This window comes from Pseudopipra pipra, chromosome 17 (assembly GCF_036250125.1).
Source record: "Pseudopipra pipra isolate bDixPip1 chromosome 17, bDixPip1.hap1, whole genome shotgun sequence".
NCBI lineage: Eukaryota > Metazoa > Chordata > Aves > Passeriformes > Pipridae > Pseudopipra > Pseudopipra pipra.
Genome location: NC_087565.1, coordinates 9,759,904 through 9,778,992, shown reverse-complemented (window position 1 = coordinate 9,778,992; position 19,089 = coordinate 9,759,904). Strand labels below are relative to the sequence as shown.

At 41.6% G+C, this 19,089-nt stretch overlaps 1 long non-coding RNA gene across 1 annotated transcript; it reads right to left on the bottom strand.

Moving 5' to 3' along the window:
* Nucleotides 1-15,290: 15,290 nt before the first annotated feature.
* Nucleotides 15,291-17,057, bottom strand: LOC135423853 (uncharacterized). The gene is made up of 3 exons (XR_010434986.1): nt 16,980-17,057; nt 16,702-16,848; nt 15,291-15,500 (listed from the first exon to the last, which is right to left on the bottom strand). It is a non-coding gene; the product is annotated as an uncharacterized LOC135423853 (long non-coding RNA).
* Nucleotides 17,058-19,089: the final 2,032 nt, after the last annotated feature.

The window sequence follows — 19,089 nt, the reverse complement described above, 5'->3', positions numbered from 1 at the left end:
TTCAGCCTCTTTCTGCTTTTAGTCTGATCATCGCAGCGGGTAAGTGGATTGTGGAGATACAGCTTGGAACAGGTATTAAAAATAAGGAAAAGAAGTGCTGAGGGACATAGATGGCAGGAAGTGAGGGAATGGGTGAATAAAGTGCAACATTCTGGGGCTGGGGAAGGACAGGACGTCCCCGCGATTGATGGGCTCCAAGTGACAGATTCCTCGAGGTGGAAAGATGCCTCAGCAAGACTGAGTTTAACTAAGTGGGCAGATCCACAGTGGGCCTCCAGCCATAAAACAGATTTGCCAAATTGCCTTTGATTAATTATGTTTATGAGTTTAAAAAGCATGTAAAATACTTTTTTTTTTTTTCCCCCAGGAAAGAATGAACATAAATAATGCAGGAGAAGGCTGAGTTCAGTACCCACCTGAATTCTAATGAGTGTGAGATTAGGGCATGTGGGATCAGGTCCCTGTGGGAGAAGACTCTGGGGACAAATCACAGCATCCAGGGAAGAAAACTTTTATCTGGGTAGGTGGTTATTGCTGTGCTTTAGAGCTCATCACCTTTATTGTGGAGAGGCAGAATCTCTCAGAGGGGCATTTGCACTGTACCTTCCCTGCAGTGTCTGAACACCAAAACTTGGTTTTAGGACAACAGAAATGACTAAACCTTGGGAGGGGAAGGTGCCTATCTCATCCCATAACTAGTTTTGATACTAGACATCATTTGATTGATGCTCAGGGAAGATAGTGTAAAAGACCAGCAAGATAATCACCCACCACATTAGGTTTTGTCTCGATTTGAAAATCAGAGGATAGATTAGACCCCAATGCCTGAGGTTAAACAACCCTTGCAGGAGTGCCATGAGCAATAACAGTTAAACAAAGATCTCTCATCCAGTCTGTGCATGAAACTTTTAAACTCCTTGTCTCAGTGGCCATGAATCCCACAGCTCAGTAAATCACCTCACTGAGAAAGCATTTCCTATGAATTTACTGTCTAATATAATAAAATATCTCTTGCATGTCATGTCCCCTTTTTATGTGTCTCTCTGCAAATTTTAAATGATTTTACTTCCTGCTGGAGTCGGGCTATTGTTTAATCTTTAAAAGCTTCTTGCCTGGTTTTCAGAAGTGCTGAGCACCCACAAAGGGAGTCAGTGGGCTCTATAAATGTCCAAGATCTTTTTAAGTTCAAGGTGTTGATGCTCAGCCAGTTCAATGCTGCCATTGATTTTAGTCCCTTGGATGGAACAGATTTCCCAATTAGCTGGCAGTGGAGGATCCCACCTTGGGAATATGTGCTTCATAAAGGGATATACTCTGTGCTCTGAAGAAACATCTAAAGAATTAAACCCAAATACGAGTCCAAATACCAGCTCTAAGTAATGTAGACTAATAATTACTTCTTCAAACATGTTAGCAAAAACAGCACAAAATTGACCAAGAATCCACATGTTACAGTTATTGGGTCTTGCTGTGGTGATGTGGGTGGGCTGAAGGCTGAATTTTTAAATAAAAGATGCACAGGGAGAGAGGAAGATTGTTGGACCAGCCCGTAGCTCTGAGGCTGTTCTATATCTGAACTTACTCAATGGAAGTAAAATATTTTGCTTATAAAGAATTTTCATAAACATGTCTTAGGATGTGTATTAGAGGTACATCTTAGGATGTGCATTAAGAGTAAGCTAAACAAGCTGGTATAAACACAGGGCTGGCTCTGTAATAGGAGAATAAATGGCCTGGCCCTGCTCCCTGTGGAGCCCTGGGATCCGCAGGAGATCAAGCCCCAGACCAGGCTTTAAATCTGGGAGAGGCCTAAATATAGATGATCGTGGCTAATTCCAGGTTCCCATTTTTAAAATGTCTTTAAATTGCAACCACATCCAACTTATCTTCAGCTAAAATTAAAAAAAGGGCAGACCTACCTCAAGGGATGTCTCGGTGCCAAAAATATCTCAAAGGTTTCTCAGGCAGCAGAAAGGACAAATCAAAAAAGAACGAGCAGATTTTATTGGCTTTACTGGTAAACACTTATCCAGTGTCCTGCCAGATTTTGAAAGGTATTTAGCCACTGAAAGGTACAGTTAGGCATGTAGAAGGGCTTTCAAAAGTCTAAGCATATCAGGTGCCCAATTCCCACCGAAATTCAAAAATACCCCAAAATTTGTTTCCCTTTACTTTCATCATGCAGTCTTGATTCCCATTAAACCCTAACTTAGGCAAAACTCAGCTAGAAAAATCAGATGTTCAGCATCTGAAATCTAGTAGATGCCTAAATATAGATGCAAATGCCTAATTTGAGACTTCCACTAAACTTCTGTTTAAAACTACCACCACATCTAACCTATACAAATCCACACTGAATAATCATACCAATAATTGAATTCAAATGCTTTCATCCTGATAAAGAGCAGCAATTGAATTAAAATCTGAAGGATTTTTGGAGCCAGGGTGGACAGTTTATGTTATAATCTAGTTTATGGTATAAAGTACTAATTATATGTCCATGGTATTCATCAGACTAAAATGTTTCCTGTGCAATGTAAAAGAAAATATGGGAAAGATTAATTTAATTATACATTTTATAGATGAAACTATGTTTATAATATTTTGTAGCTAACAATAACTTTAAAGGGCAGATGTAAATACATAGTATTTTGGAACCTGAGGAGATTAAAATAAATAACATATGGACCAAAATAACGTGTGAGGCCTGGATTACAGTTTTGCTAACATCACTTTTAGAATTACAATACTTTAGTGACAAGTGAGACCAGCAAAACACCCAGCTCAATATAAACTCTGTAATATTGGCCAGCAAAGGACTTTTTACTAGGGAAAGGTGGAAGGCATTTAAGCTAAATTGATAAAAATTCATGCTGGTGAGGTTCACTGAAGCAGCCCAGGTTCTGGCTCTGCTGTAGTAGCAAACCTGCCAGGACAACTGCACTGCTTAGCTGTCAACACTACCTATTGATAGGCTACAAAATAAATTAGAATTTCCACCTTTTATATCTCATATTCCAACCTACGAGTCTGCAGGGATATTTTGGAACAAGGTGCACGAGTGGATCTCTGTGCCTGGGCAGTGTCTGTGTGTGCTGTGACAGCCTCTCCCCGTAGCAGGATCTGCTCTGCACCCCTGGAACTGCTCGGAAAGGTGAACTTCAGTGAAGTTGTAGCACGGAGAAACATCACTCACTCCTGCTCTTCCTCATCTTCAGCTGGGAATTAATGTGGCTGCCTTGTCACAAGGGGCTCCTGGGGGACAGATGCCAAACCCATTAGAGGAGGGGCCGTGCTAACAAAACACAAAAAGTTTGCTTTCTTGACGGAGTAATTAATTTTGATGATTATTTTTTGAAACGGTGGCTCTGCTCTGTTCTCTGCCTGGGAATAGGTGTTAAACTATTCCTGTGAGAAAGGCAGCTCAGGGGAACAGCTCCAGCAGCTGTGGAAACCATCCCCACTCCCAAAGCCCCACCATGTAATGAGCAGAGGCAATTTCCATGTGACAGTAAACAAGGAATATCTATGTGAAGATGTTTATGTGTGGTCAGCCTCGTCCAATCTCTTTTTTTCCCTTCTTTTTTTTCACCCATTCCCCTGTTTATTTTGTGGCCTCAGCCTGATTAAGGTCCCTTTTTTGTGTTGGTCTTGTAGGCTGCATCACTAACAACTTGGTGCTATTTAGTTTTATTTGCTCTTAAAATGAACAAGGCATTCTTAGGATGTGTTATGTGATACTACTGTTTTGTTACTTCCCCTGGATAATAAACAGTCTGGAAATTAATGATTTATAAAGGGCTAGTGTTTGGATGACAGAAACTAGGACAAGTGGCTTGACTCAGATCCCACTTGTGCCTGTAACTCCAAATATTTCAGATGATTCTGAATAAATTTGCATTTATTCAGAATCCTGCCCAATGCACCTCTTTTAACACACATAAGTCAAATGAACATTTATCACTAATGCTGTGGCCACTGATGAGGGAACCTGGTGGAAGTCTTAGCTATATTTTCTTTGCAGTGAAATACATGCACAGCTGAGTTATATTGGAGGGACAATCCTTCATGGTAGACTCCAACTGGGCCTTGTTTGATATACAAATAAGCTTCAGCCCTCCAGGATTTAGGAAGACAGAGTATCAGCCCCTTGCACAACCCTGTTGGGAAGTGATTCTCCCGTGGGAACAGTCATCAGCTGCATGTTGGGGCTATGACTGACCTGATCTGAAGATTCGTGTTACTGCGAGTTTGGAGGCAATTGTGGTTTCCAATAATGCAGAATTCTCTCCACTTGCTTCTTCCATGCACCACAGTCCTTCCTGTGCTGGCTCACCTCGTCGTGAAATCAGTCTGTCACCCAGTTCCAGGAGCTGATCCAGCAAAATTAAGGGATGGAGACTGGGAAAGGTGTGATGGGGCAAGAGCGCTCTGAGCCCTTTCTGCCCTGATGCCACAGATGCCACATTCAGTCCAGAGACTTTGGACCTTTTGAGTAGTTATCAGGTTATGTCCAAGAACCTGAGGATGAGGAATTTACTACCTGACACGTAAGGCTTGATCCTGCAATAAAACATAACCATTTATTAACTGAAGGCAGCATTTACACTGAGAGGATGAACTTATTAATATCTGCACACATCCCTAAGTGCATTTGCATTGGGCTTGATTTAGGTCTTGCTGAAGTGTACAAACTGACCCCCACCTGTACAACCTATTTAATGGGAATATGCTCAAAGACACCCTTTTTAAATAAAACTGAGCAATACTTGCTGATGCAACACAAAATTTTGAGATCATTGTTAAAAGTCAAATGTTGCTGTGAATGGCTCTTGCTCCAGCTGAATTTTAGACCAGCTCTGTAGACTGAGAAAAAAGCCCTTTTTTAAGCTGTGCACCTGCACAAATGCCATTAAAAACCCAAACAGAAACACTAGAAAACATTTCTCATGTGAACTCGCCTACACTTTCATGATACAAGTGTAAGTCTGGGCAGAGCACGTGGGGTATATAACACCCTCAAACAATGGGCTTTTGTTCAAGAGCTCAGGAGAGGCTCCAGTATAATTTACCATACAATGGGGCAGTGTAAGGGATGTGCAAATCTGTAAACACCCCCCCAGTGGTTTGTGGTTTTGAAATGCACCGTAAGATCACATAACCCAAACTGCAGGTGTAGGGGCAGAAAGGACACATCAGCCACCCCCAGCTCAATTACTGAGACTCTGGGTCAGTGTTTCTAAAATACTTCCAGTCATGGATCAGTAGCTACGGGAAAAGGAATGACATGATGGTGTTATAAGACTTCCATGGATTTCTGAGAATTGCACATGGACAGGACTCCCTTGACTCATTGCTGTTTTGTGCAGAGGAGCTGCCTCAGGAAGGGACATCTCACCAAACTTGGGGGTTTCAGTGGCAAAGTGCATCAGCAGCTTGTGAGTGAAAGCTTGAAAGGTGCTGTGGACACTGTAAAATTGTCACTATTTTTCTAGTGGATTCATGTCAGCTCCTCAAGATAAGGGCACGTCTGCAGGCTGCTAATTTATTACCAGTAAAGCTTGGTTTAATAAACTTGTGGTAAATATTTTCTGCTTTTAAGATTCTTTAAGACTTCAAAGGCCCCCATTTGCTTTTGGGTCCCTCAGGATGCTGCTGCCAATGAGACATGTTTCATTAATTATGTTGCACAAATAAGCCAAATATTGCACAAATGTGTGTAGCAACATTGTGAGGAATGCAGCAAGGACTCTGCCAGAGCCACCCAGCTGGTGCTCTTTTGAAGGACACTTAGGGCCTGAAGCACACGCTTGGGTCCTGTCCACACCCCGAAATCTTATTGTAACTATTTAGGTCAGCACAAAATTGTCAATAATTTTTCCTCTGGAATTCGCAAACATCAGACTGTCTTTCCCAGTGCATGACCCTGTTAAAATAGGAATAGAAGGGAACAAGGATGTTGCAGAGATATCACAGACCCCTCACATCTCCTTAGGAATTATGCAAATATTGTGAGATACCTGAGGATAATAGAGTCTGAGGTCATGTTCCCATAACTCTTCTTTGCCTGGCCAAAGTTCGAAGTGGGGCATCTTGCTGAGAGGAGCCTGGAGGTGAGATGTTTGTGGGTCAGGTTCAGAGCCAGGGTCCTCTGGTGCTGGAAAATGAAAATAGCAGGGCTGTGAGAAGGTACACTGTGAGCAGATACTCTGCAGTAAAACTGGGTAAAGAGAATAACCAGAGATATTTCACAGCCGTTAGTGAAAGGTCACTGAAACCACACAATGGCTGTACCTTTCCAAAGGTTTGGCAAAGATGATTTTCCCAGAAGGGCACATTTTGATTCTCACCTCACCTTTCTGCTTGTGTGACTCACATAGACCAGCAAAAAGCTGCATCTTTTCAGGGCAGGTGAAGGGCCCCTGTTAAACAGGCAGTTCATAAACGGAAAGGCTGGAGATAAACTCTTGACCAGTCATTCTCTAAACCAACTCTTCTCACAATCTGTGTTTTCCTGGTGGCTGAGGAGGAAAATTAACAGAAGCTCTGTGATAAGTGGGAAATGTAAAGATGCTGTTTGAGTGGCTGGACACGAGAGCAGTTCCAAAGCACACTGGAGCACTTACAGCTGAGGAGACCTTCAGAGCACACGTTGACAGCCTGCCATATGTCAGGGCACGTGCTGCTTTCTATTACTTGCTGCAGCTCTGGGAAGGAACTGTACTCAGCTTGTATATGAATTTTAAATGAATTGTTAACACATTTTATGAATCTGGTAAAGGGGTGCTGATGTGGGAGAGCACACATGTCTGTTCTGCAACATGGAGTAAATAAATCATGACTTGCACGAGATAAAACTTTATTGAGCAGCAATAAACGACAGAAATACTTCTCACAGCATTTAAAGCCATGTAAAAGAAAGCACAAAGGGCTGGTTGCCCCTGAATCTGTGTGCTTGGAACAGCTTGTGTTGGGCTGATGGGAGAGAAGGTGCTTTGCCAGAGCAGCACTGGCTGTCACACACACTGGCTGTAACTCCCTGGGGCTTCGGTCTCTAATGCCTTACAGCACCTACATGGTTGTTCACAGCATCTACAGCATTTTGGTGCCTTTCTCTAGGCATAATCCTTCTCTCACTCTGCCTTTCCCCACCATAAATTCCTTGGCTCTTTTGTCCTGAGGACAGTTTTGGGCCAGCGGACAAATCATCTGTGCCTGGGTCCACACTCCAAGCAGGTGGGTCAAGTCCTTCTCTGCAATAACACACTCAAGGCCATCAGGGATCAGTGAGCCAAAATCAGGCTGAAAAGTGGGCAAAACAAATTCTCATATTTTTCTCCTAAAGTTCTTCATGAGAATAGGCTCTTGTCAGTGCCTTTTGGCCACTCACAGTGGGGTGGCAGGAGCTGCCCAGGTCCTCTGCAGCAGAGGGTGGACTCCAGAGCATCCCATCAACACATGCAGGGATGGTGCTACCAGTTCTGCTTGACGTGCTGGTGACTGACACCGTGCTGCTCATGAAGCACTGAACACCCTGAGGAGAATATTGCCTGAATTTGTATCAAAAAGCCCTGGTAGCTGGAGCAATGGGGGCCACTGTCCTGACACACAAAACCAAAGAGCCTTTCTAGAAATACTTACTCTTTATACTCTTATACTCTTTAAGTACTTAGCTTTAAAAAACACCTACATAGAAGTTGAACTCTGAAAAGAGTATTTTGCTGCTATTTCCACCAGTGAATTTAGTGTCAAATCCTCTCAGGCAGCAACAGATTCTTGCTTTTGTTAGAAAGCAACCAAATAATTTTATCTGGACTTTCAAAACTGTAAAACTGTGGTTCTGCATTATCGACATCGATGTTATAGATTTACTTTACAATTTTATTAATGGAAATCTCTAGGTCTAAGTGACCAAGCAGTTCCTGGGTTGCTTGCGGGGTTACTGAATTCTGTTTACATTTCAGGTGTTCTTTCCAGCACCTCTCTGTTCACAAGGCATCGATTTATGCTGCCTGAAGCCTGTCTTGCCCTGCCCTGTCATGGTGGCTTTTAATATTTGCTTTTGTCTAAGGATATCAGTACTTTTTAGAATAAACCAGATATTTCAAAAGGCACTTTCTTGTTCTCTGGTTGTATTTGTGCCACTGTCATTTAGAGGAGAAAGAGAAGAGCTCTGTGGAGGGGTATTCTGGGGGATGTGGTATTTACCTGAATGTCTTTCTCTCCTTCACTGGGTCGTGAGTCCGAGTTTGGGTCTCCAAGAGCCTCTGGGTCTTTTTTCAAAAGTGCATCAGCCTTCAACAGCCTCTTCATCCAAGATGAGGAGACTCTGGAGACTGAGGAGAATCCTACTTTCCAGAAACACAAAGCCTGTGGGATCAGTCACAAGACACTGTCTGGGGTGGTACCCAGGATCTAACCTTTATCCATGCTGGCTCCTTCCTTCAGGGCTCTTCCTCTGCAATGTCCTCCTGCCTCTGCACTTCTCAGGGACCATCTCTCCCCTCCAAATTTCACTCTTCATGTGCTGAGGATGTTCAGGAAGGTCAACTCTGCCCTGGGTGGAAGCTGGAGGACCAAATGCAGGGTGGAATGGAGCCACTCTGGTCTTCCTGCAGAGCTGCAAGAGGAGTTACAAGGCAGGCTGGCACACAGTGTGATACTGGGAGGTTTTGGAGAGCCAGGACTGATTTCCACAGACCATGAAGGTGTAAAAATTTATACCAGAATGTTTTCTGGTCATTTCTCTGGAGGGCAGTTTGTACCAGGAGATAATGAAGAGTCCATACAGCAGCTTTTTGGGTGGAACAGTCCTGATACAGACCTAGTGATATTTTAGAAGTAATTTCATTTGACCATCAGGAATCTCAACTTTTACTGGTGAAGCCAAGTGTGATTTTATGCAAAGAGACCTCTCCACTTCAGACATATTTTACCAGTGAGGCCTGGCAGAAATGCTTTTAAAGAGTTTAGTTTGAAATACAACTACAGTGACAGTATCCAAGTTAAGATATTACAGAGACAGCACAGATGTTAATTGGGAAATTACTCTGCAGAGGGTTGTTTCCCCCCAATACTGAATCAAAGATACTCATCTAAACTTACCCAAACAGCTTTTACTTCAAAATCTTATGTAAACAGACATTTATAAATTGAGAAATATCATCCTGCTTTACCCCAGCACTGTCAGATTTATCAAGAAACAGTTCCCAAAATTTGTAGATGCAGTCATGACCCAGTGAAGTCAATGACTACACTCCCACTGTACTCAATGGGAGGAGAATGGCGATAATATATAGAATTAGGATTCTCCAGATTTAGGTCTCTGGTTTGATTTTGCTCCAGAGCTATAATCTGATCTATTATTTCTTTGCTCTTCACGGATATTGGGATGATTATAACTCATCAAAACTAGGAAATTAAAACAATACAAAGATATCATATAAAGACACAGGCAACATCGTTGTACGCTCCCAGGGAAAGTTGCACAGACTCGGATTCATCAACTATTCCCTTCACCCAGCTCAGTGCTTAATAAAGAAGAATTTCCATCATCCCAAAAGCTTCTTGGTTCCCAGAAAAGTTCCCCTTCACCCTCAGAGATGCCCACAGGAGCGGAGAGATGAATCTTTCTTCTCAGTAAAAAAAAAAAAAAAGTTCTGTAGAGTAATTAAATTTAAAAAAACCCCAAATGTCACTTGCCTGATTGATCCCTTTTGGCTGAACGTGAAGGGGGATGAAACCTCTCGCAGTGGGTCACCTTACTGTCCCTCTGGTGCACTCACTGCAGGCTGCAGCCCAATAAATCTGTTCCTCAGTGTATCCACAGAACCAACAGCTGATCCAGGCTCAGCAGAATGTTGGATCAGCGCTGGATGCCTGGTGATGATACAACAGAGACCTGAGATAAGTAACTTTATATACACAAGACAGTAATCCCCTCTCCATCTAGACATTTTTAAGACATCTTGATATAGAATTAAACCAGAGAGATGTGAAAAGAGGTGAAATTATTCAGGATATACAATGGAGGAATTTTATTACCAAGCTGACTGCATTATAAATCAAGTGCTCTGTAAATGCAATAAAACAATTGTTTAGTCTGCATGATTCATACCACAAACCTCAGTATTCTGTGTTTTGATCTTATTGCAGCAATAAACTGTCTAGACAGCAATTAACAAACTGTTTTTTCTTCAGATGTTTGGAGTGCCTTTGCTGCCTGATCAGCACTCAGAAATACAGGGCTTTTTCTCTATTCCTATTAATTATCAGGTTGATCACAAAGCATGGGTAGCTCCTCTCTGCAATTGTACAACATTCCTCTTTGAGTGAATTGATATAGGAAAAGTAGCAATAATATTGTTTTTCATTAGTACTAAGTAGCAAAGATAAAGATTTATTTTACCATGATGCTCTAGAATGAGCTTTAAAGTACAATTTATATGAGCAGTATCATTTTAGGTCCTGATTCAACAAACATGTGCCCAACTTTAAGCATATAAGTAATCCCAGGAGAACATGTGCGTTTAAATTTTGGTACATGACTTTTTATTTTGCTGAATTACAGACAAAAAATTGATCCCTCATATATAATTATCCCTTATCTTTTTACAGAAAAAGTGGAGCAGATGTGTTTTGGTCTTGAGTTTAATGGCTTACCAGTGGGAGGTGAGATGGAAGGGGTCCTGAAATCCAGGAGAGTCTCTGGGGGGGAAAGATGCTTGAGAAAAGCCTGCAGAAATAGACTGAGAGGCTTCTTCAGATGTTCATTTCACAGAGGTGATGCAGTGAAGCCTCTAAAATGCTGTGGTAGAATTTCACAGGGTTTTACAGCAAAACAGAATTCCTGTGGTGGCCTGTGCAGGTGAACTCTTCCTTTTCAGCAAGGACTTGGGGTGTGAGAGGCACCACTCTGCAGCCAAAACTTGGGTACCTTGGGCTGCAGAAGGTTTGGCCAGAACAAACACCAGAGATGTCCACGCCTGCATTTGTGCTTGTGGAGAGAGGGAGACTCATCCTGCCCCGTTCCCTCATCAGCTCCTGCTCTGGGATGCTGATGTGACTCTGGACAATTTACAGCAGATGAAAACAAACAATCCCTTGGGGTTTTGCCAAGTGTAAACCAGCAAAGCAGCATTTTGGGGGCTTTCAGAGCATCCCTGGCTGTTGCTGGTGGTGAAGCTGCTCGAGCAGTGGGCTCAGCCCTTGCTGGACAGCTCCCACCGCAGGGGCTGGGACGGGCATCACCTGAACACAAACACCCGGAGGAACTGCGTGGGAAGTCGTGCTGGAGACACCTCATATCCTCACACAGCAGAATTCCCCACAGACATCCACTGGTAACTCCAAGAGACACAGAAAATCCAGCTCAGGTGCTCCATGTTCTGTATTTGCAGAAATAATTCCATGGGATTTGGCTGTAACTCTGTCATGAGTAAATACGTGATGTCTTCAAAGCAAAATAAATAAATGAACTTTGAAGCTGCTTTTCCGAAGTTATTTGAATAATATTTTTTTTAAGTGTTTTGCCCTTTTTTTTTTTTTACAGTATTTTCTCATTTTCTATTGTGGCAGTGGAGGGGGAATGGGAAGACAAAAGTACAGAAAAGAGAGGGAAAAATTACAATCGAGTCTGAATTGATCATCCTTGAAAGTGGAAAAATAATAAATTTGTTGAAATGGAACTTTTCAAGTAAATTCACAGTGTTTCAGAGTTTTCATTCAGAGTCTTTCTAGCAGTTCTGGATTTTTTCTTTCATATTATTTTTTGTTAATTAAAGTAGGATCTCTTAAATAACACTCCTGGCACCCATCTTGCACTCACAAAAACTCTTCAGGAAAAGGGGAAAAAAAAGCAAACTATTAGGACTAAAGGAGTGGTTCAAAATAGAAATACAATATCCCATAAGATTCACCTGTACATTCAGATCCAAAAGCTCCTGCCATTTTCCAAACCAAGCCTAAATTCACTGAAAACCCAAAGGTTTATGGCAGAGTTACAGCTCAGAGTTTTATAGCCAAATCAGGAAAAAAATAGTTTCACCTGCTTGTGCCTCAAAACATCAGGTGATGTTCATCTACTTCATATTACCAAGAATTAGTTTTCCTTTAAACTTTAGGGATTCAACTGGTGAAAACCCCATACTCACCAGCACCTTGGCAGAATATTCTAATGATGCCATTTATCTGTCAGCATCAAGTGTTGTATCCCTCTCAGTGCAGCCTTAAAGAAAGACAAACCAAGATTAAAGTTGCAATATTCCAAATACATTTCATTGCAGTTTTCTTCCAGTTAAAGCTGCCAAACAGTGAATCTAATTAACTGGACACAGGAGGGCCTTTATGAATGGAATGTAACATAACCATCCAAAGTAATCTTGTTACATTGGAACAAGAGGTTAAATACCACTTCCTGCTATGTAGTAGCTGTTAAGTATAGTATTGATGAAAAATATGCTAATAACACCTTCTGAAAAGAATAGCTTAGTTCTTGTTAGCTAATCTCTGCAAGCTGTTTGTAAGCTGCTTTTGTGCTCTGGTTATATCACATGCACATCAAGCAAAACTGTTCTGGTACGTCCATCACCCTGCTTTAAACTAAGGGGTTCGTTTTTTTTTCCACGAGGAATTTACATATATATACATATAAATATATAGGCAGACAAATAAGCAGTGTCTGTTCCTCAGCACCCTCTGAAGGAGCTGCCAGGCTTGGGAGTGGGACTGTGTCAGCACTAAGGACCCTGAAGACAGAGCTGCAAACAGGAGCATGGGGTTGGAACCCAGGTTATGCCAAAAAACCCCCAAAGTTTCAAACAAGGACTTTTTATACAAATTTATTCAGAGAAGTGGAAATCGCCCTTATTCATTCTCTTGTAAATCAACAGAAAACTGCTCATAAATCATTACAGCTCCCATCTGGGAGATGATTACTAGTCCAAGCTCAGTGTTAAACCTGAAATTTTAACTTCAGAATAACATTGGAAACATTTACTCTTTGAAATCGCAGCAGCTGGGCTGGATTTTCACAGTCACTGAACTGATTTGCAGTTGTATTGGTCGATCAGCATCTTTCATTAAGTGTCCATCCTGCAGGCAGGGACACCATGCTAAGCCCCTGTGTTTCTTCTGTGCATAGGCCCATCTTTAGCTGGGGAGAAACGTTCTGTTTTCTTTTCTCCCTCTTCATTTCCATAAACAATATGCACAATTCTCCAAGCCATTCAGTCTGCAAATAAAGGCGGAGGGCTAAGTAAATTTTCTTCACACCAATTATTTTTGTGAGGTCACTGAGTTAAGCATTAAAGAATACTGCAGGGGATGAGCACTGGGAACAGTATGAGTTGTGCTATGACTGGACAAAGGCGCTCAGTGCATGGCAGAACACGACATTTATTGGGAAGCTTTGTTCCCTGAGTTAACAGAAGAATAATCCTTTTCTTCTAACCACTACGAGTTACTCATTTTACTGCATAACCCAGCTGCACTGTAAGTCACTTTTGTAAATCACAGCCTAGGCAAGAAGTGAAAAATGTGTGATTTCAGAAAAAAAAAATTAAATATAATTGATTTCTTAGTTCAGTATTAAGCTGCTTTGTTCCTATGCACAGCGTGAGGGTGAGCAGTCGTCAAATTATTGTGCTGTGTTTTTATGCAAATAAAATTACAAAAGGGAAGAACATTTTTAAAGACTCGGGAGCCAAGTGAGGAGCCTAGAATCCAGCTGCTGTGGGTTTGCATCACTTTATTGTCACACTTCTCACAGCCCCACATCTGACTGTTTACCGTGTATGGCTGTGAGCAGTAAGTAACTGTGACAAAATGCTCAGCACATGGGTAATTGCTGATGATTACATTCCAGACAAAGGACTCGGGCTGGAACAAAACAGCAAGGCAATATTTCCCCAATGGAAGAAAAAATTATACAGCAGTTATATTGCTGTTAATGGAAGAAGGAAAAATCTAAATTAATCACTCCACTCGTTTCAGGACACAAGGTCAGAGTCAGATCCTGATGTTTCAGGGGGTTTCAAGCAACAAACTCAAACAGAAAAATTTGATTGCGCCTGAAAAAAAATAGAGACCAATGGAAAAATCACTGCAGGATCAGATGCTTTCTCATGCTTCGTGGGAGACTGAAAAGTAGAACCTGCCCTGGCATTTTAAGTGAGATGGAGTTGCTTTATTTTTGGGCACTATTCTGCTACAGCAGAACATAAGTAACTATTACATATATCAATAAAAGAAAGACAATCCAATTGCACATTTGATTATTTAGTACAAAATAGCTTGTAAATGACACATCTAAATCCAACTAAAGCCCATGGTGTGCTCTTTGAAACCACAGGAAAAGCCAAGTGTAACTATGGTCTGGATTCTCACTGCCCAGGTCTATTTGTGCCAGAGTGGTACCTAAAATTAGAGACTTCTCCCTCCATCCCTGCTGGATATGTCCAACACCCTCAGATGACCAAAGGAAGGGAAAGAATGAGTCAACCAGTGCTAGGCTTTACTCTCTTAAATACTTCAATTCCAAGTGCTGGGTGACCATACAGGATGCTCATCAAGCACCTGAGTTGTGCTTGGATTAAATGTCCAGAATGGAAAATACGGTTAAAAGAGAATATCTCCTGTATGAAAAATGACATCTTAAAAGAGGCTTCTAAATCTTTCATTATATTAATGCCTTCCTTGTTTTTTATTAATAGTAGAAGTGATTACAGCTCTCAAAATAGAAACAATTGTGCTGGTGTAAGGCCTCATTGGGTCATCTCTGTGCTCAGAAAGCCAGAGGACCACTTAATTACTGTCAGACAAACCCACCCTTCACCCATTTACAATATTTAAGTTGGTAAGGGCTGAAGCCAATCAATACACATGAGCCCGGTAAAAGATGTCATTTTGTCATTTACAGTAAGGGAGGATACAACGAATGCAAGATTTGCTCTTTTCTTGAGCCGTCTGGGTGTCAACGATAACACCCAAGGTCTTTGCCTTTGTCACAAATATTTGATTGTCTCCTCGGCACCGTCAGTCACTGACAAACACCTCCGGCATTCACTGCCTGCTGCCCATTTCCAAAGCGAAAGCAATGCCAAGAACCTCACATCCCTCTGCTGCAGAACCTCGGGAAACTCTTTGGTTGGCTTTTTCCCCACTGTGCTGAATAACCCTCTTATCCCATGTTCCCGGGTGTCAGTAAATTTGAGTTCCAGATCTGAGTGGACCAGGCTGATGTGACCAGTGCTGACAAAAGGACTACGGCCTCCAGATATTAAGTAAAAAAAAAAAAAAAAAAAAAAAAAAAAAAAATAGGAGTTTCATAAGCTGATTAGTGTCTGCTTGGAATTTGGTGCTGTTTATTCAACCCCGGGAATGAATGAATGGGGAGTTTTCGTTGAGTCATCTCCTTATTCTGTGGCACTACAGATCAGAAGGAACAGGCAGCACAGGCACAACATCGCTGCTGGTACAGGGAAGGTGGAGTGGGAACAGTTCTGAAATGAAAACAGCAAATTCCACAGTTATGACTCCAGTAAAAGTTACTCAGGCATTTACATAGTGGGACTTCCTACTCCCCAGATATCTTCCTTTTTGTGGAATTGTCTCAGGAAGGGACAGCATCAGGGATCATAAATTGTCTTTTGGCTTTTCAGCACTTTACAGGCTCCCATGCATCGCCAACAATAGGGCTGGGGAATGACTCTTAACAGCTCATTAAGGCTGTTTTTTGCCAAATGCAAATAATAAAAAGGCCTCTTAAGAGGCTGCCTCATTTTTATTCAGAAAAGCCAACTACAGAATATAAAAAGATGCCATAAAATGGAAATGCAATAGAAGACCCAGCACAGTTATCTTTGGGGTCCTTTGAAAGATTTCCAGGCCCACTTCAAATCTCATGGGCATTTCTGGGGGGATTGCTGGATGATTATGGGTGGTTCATTCAGGAGAGCACTTGAAAAAAAAAAGTCAGATACAGACACTGTGCTGGCAACATACACACTTCTGAGGAGTAAGGGAATGGAAATAAATAAAAATGTGATTTTTGTGGACTTGCATCATATTTGCCACACATTTTTTCTGGTTTGATCAACCTATGATGTTCTCACTTCATTTTTAGAGGTGTTTTTCTAAACCTCTCAACTTTTCCTTCATTCTTTCATTCGGGGTTCTTGAATACTCATTACTTTAAAGTCAGGTCTGCAGGTTGCCTGTGTAACAGGCACTGAGATATCCAGAGATTCTACTGGGGACTGTGACAGCCTAGTTAGTATGGACAGGAGCTTTGGATCCATCCCTGTTCCTAAATCCCAGTTCATATATGCCCCAAAATTCTTGGACAAAGATATCCACTGATTTCAACTGAATAAGACAATTCCTCCAGCACAGCTTTGGAATTGCTCATGAAAACTAATAGAATGTACTGATGTCCTGCTCCCATTGATTTTTACAAGGGACCAAAGTTAATGTATTTATTAGGGATTTAGATTCACACCCTCTCTGTCCCAGAAATATTTTCTTATAACATTAGTTGGGGAAAAAAAATATTTTCCAAAATCTGAACATTTGCTTAGATAAGAATGATTTGGGTACAGGTAGATTTTCCTCATCTTTGTTATAATATTTTTTATTTGTTGTGTAACATCAGCAGAAACCCCCCCAGTGAGAATCAAGCTGTTGTGGGAAATGAGTGTGTACCTGGATTTCCCCAGGAGCTCTCTGAACATGGCCACGGGGAGACTGCAGACTGCAGAATTAAGGCTCTTCATAAACTTGTTCCACTCTGTCAAATCAAGCTTGAGAATTAACACAAGGATCAGATCTGGTAACTTCTCTTGAATAAGGCTTGAAAAAGAAATGAAACATGAGAGAAATCCTCTTGTAGAATTTGGCCCAGGCACGATCCATCTCTGGGAATTATTCTCAGGCCAGTGCTGGCCCAGATTAACTCCTGCATCACTTTCCTCAGGACTTACCTTTGTACAGCCTGAGCAAGTAGGGTCATGTCTGGAAATCTAGATTTGGTTTTCCTGAAATAGAAAAATAATACCAACACAAAACAACCAACTAGGCAAAAGAAAAAAAAAAAAAAAGAAAAAAAAGAAAGAAAAAAGGAACAATATCTTTGTTTTGGTTTTTTTTTCTCTGGTATAGAGCTCGTGGAAGGATCCCTGGCTGTGTCCCACACTGTTGCTGGTGCTGTGCCACACACAAGCTCACATTGTTATTTATTACACTTTTCACTTGGCCTTTCAGAGTGGAAGGAACAGGCAGACTTGACTTTTTAAAATGCAAATGACCCAGAACCTTGAAGGGCCATGGCATAGTTTCCTAACTTCCTGAAGCTCATAAAAATGTGTCTCTAGGACTGTGTTATGATGGGAGACCCCCAAGAAGCAGCACAATGAAAAATGGCACTGAGCTGTTAAGCACAGAAATCCAGCCCATCTGTGGAGATGCTCTGAGTGGTGAGTTCCCTTCTCCTGGGCCTGCTCTCCGTGTCCCTCCCACATTTAAAGATCACATCGATTCCATAGTGGTTCACTGGCACTGTGCCCTCGAAGGAAAAAGACAGGAGGGTTAAATGGTGAGTAGCCCTCACTTTTGAAAAACTGCTGAGCTCCACCATATGGACTGTTCTGTGGCAAGGAATATGCTTTATTGGCATTGCTTGGAGGTTTACAAGCAATCTTCTTGAAGTTTTAATGGTTACTTGGGTGATTTATCCCATCTTGAGAGTCACTGCTGTTAGGAGGCACCCCGTTCTCGAGCTCTTGCTTTCCTTTATTATGAAAACCTTTAATCTTTCCTACATGTACCATAAATAACCTCATTATGGCCACACAGAGAAAGTGTAACAGTTCCCATGTAAGTTTTGACTTTTTACTTAACACTTCTATGAGCTACTTTAACTTCACGAGGGGGATGCTTAATATACAGCAGCAGAAATTTGGGGTCTGAGGAGTAAGAAAGTGTCATATTCAATTTTGTCTTTGCAGACATTAGGCCCAACATAATTTTTCAGCCAGGACTGCTGGCATGGAGACAGGCACTCTTTGCTTCCTTCAAGTTCTGAAGGGCATCCCATGCTGCTTATTCCAGTCACTGTTTCAGAGCATTTGGTACCTTAATATCTGATCTCTCAACCTAATATTTCTCTCCCAGCATGTTACTTAAATCTATTCTGTACCAAAGTGTTTTCATGGAAAGACAAAAGGGATACCTTGGCATTCTGGGATGGGATGCATTGACAGAGTTAAACTGAAGACAGAAGTGTTGAGGTTCACAGAAGGTGAAACATTTCATTCAAAATATCCCCTGAATGTACTGAAGACAAAGTCCACCGAAGTGAAGGATGTGCAGGAGAAAGGAAAGTCATACCAACCCTACTAGATCAGCTATATCACCCTTTTATATCACCATCTAAGGAAAAACAGGGCATAGTGTCCTCAAACATCAAATCCTCCAAACCTCTACTGCTCCACATCAAATCTTTGTCCGGATCTATCAGGTGTAACTTTCTGTTCTTTGCCTCAGTTCATTTACCTCGAAAATGGAGATAACAATTTTTATTCCTCTTTGTGAAGCTTTGTCGGCTCTATGGAGAGAAAAAGACTATTAATGGTCAGCACTAATACTGCTATTTTTTTTCTTTAGCTTTGGTGATTGTACCCCAAGGGATTTTCTTTAACAGTTCTGCCTTTGGGACTATGAGGGATGTGGATCACCACACTCATGGGTGAAAAGCATGAGACAAATCTCAGATAAGGAGGGAACAATTAAAGAATTGATGCTTCATGCATCAATTAAATTAGCATAAACCAGCAGAGCAGAGAGCCGGAGAGGAGGGATCTGTAATTGAAGCAAAACTCTAAGTGCATCTCTTTAGATAATTGCCATCTCAAAGATTGTAAAAAAAGAGAGGCACAGAAAGAAAAGGACTGGAGGGCAAATTACAACTTTGGAGTAGGGGTGGACTAAAGTTAGAGGATGCATTCGAGAGTTATGCAGGGAATTTGCAAAGGGTTGGGCAGTGTTTTATGGAACATTTGCCCTTAAGTTTTAAATATGTCCTTGGTTGTGTAA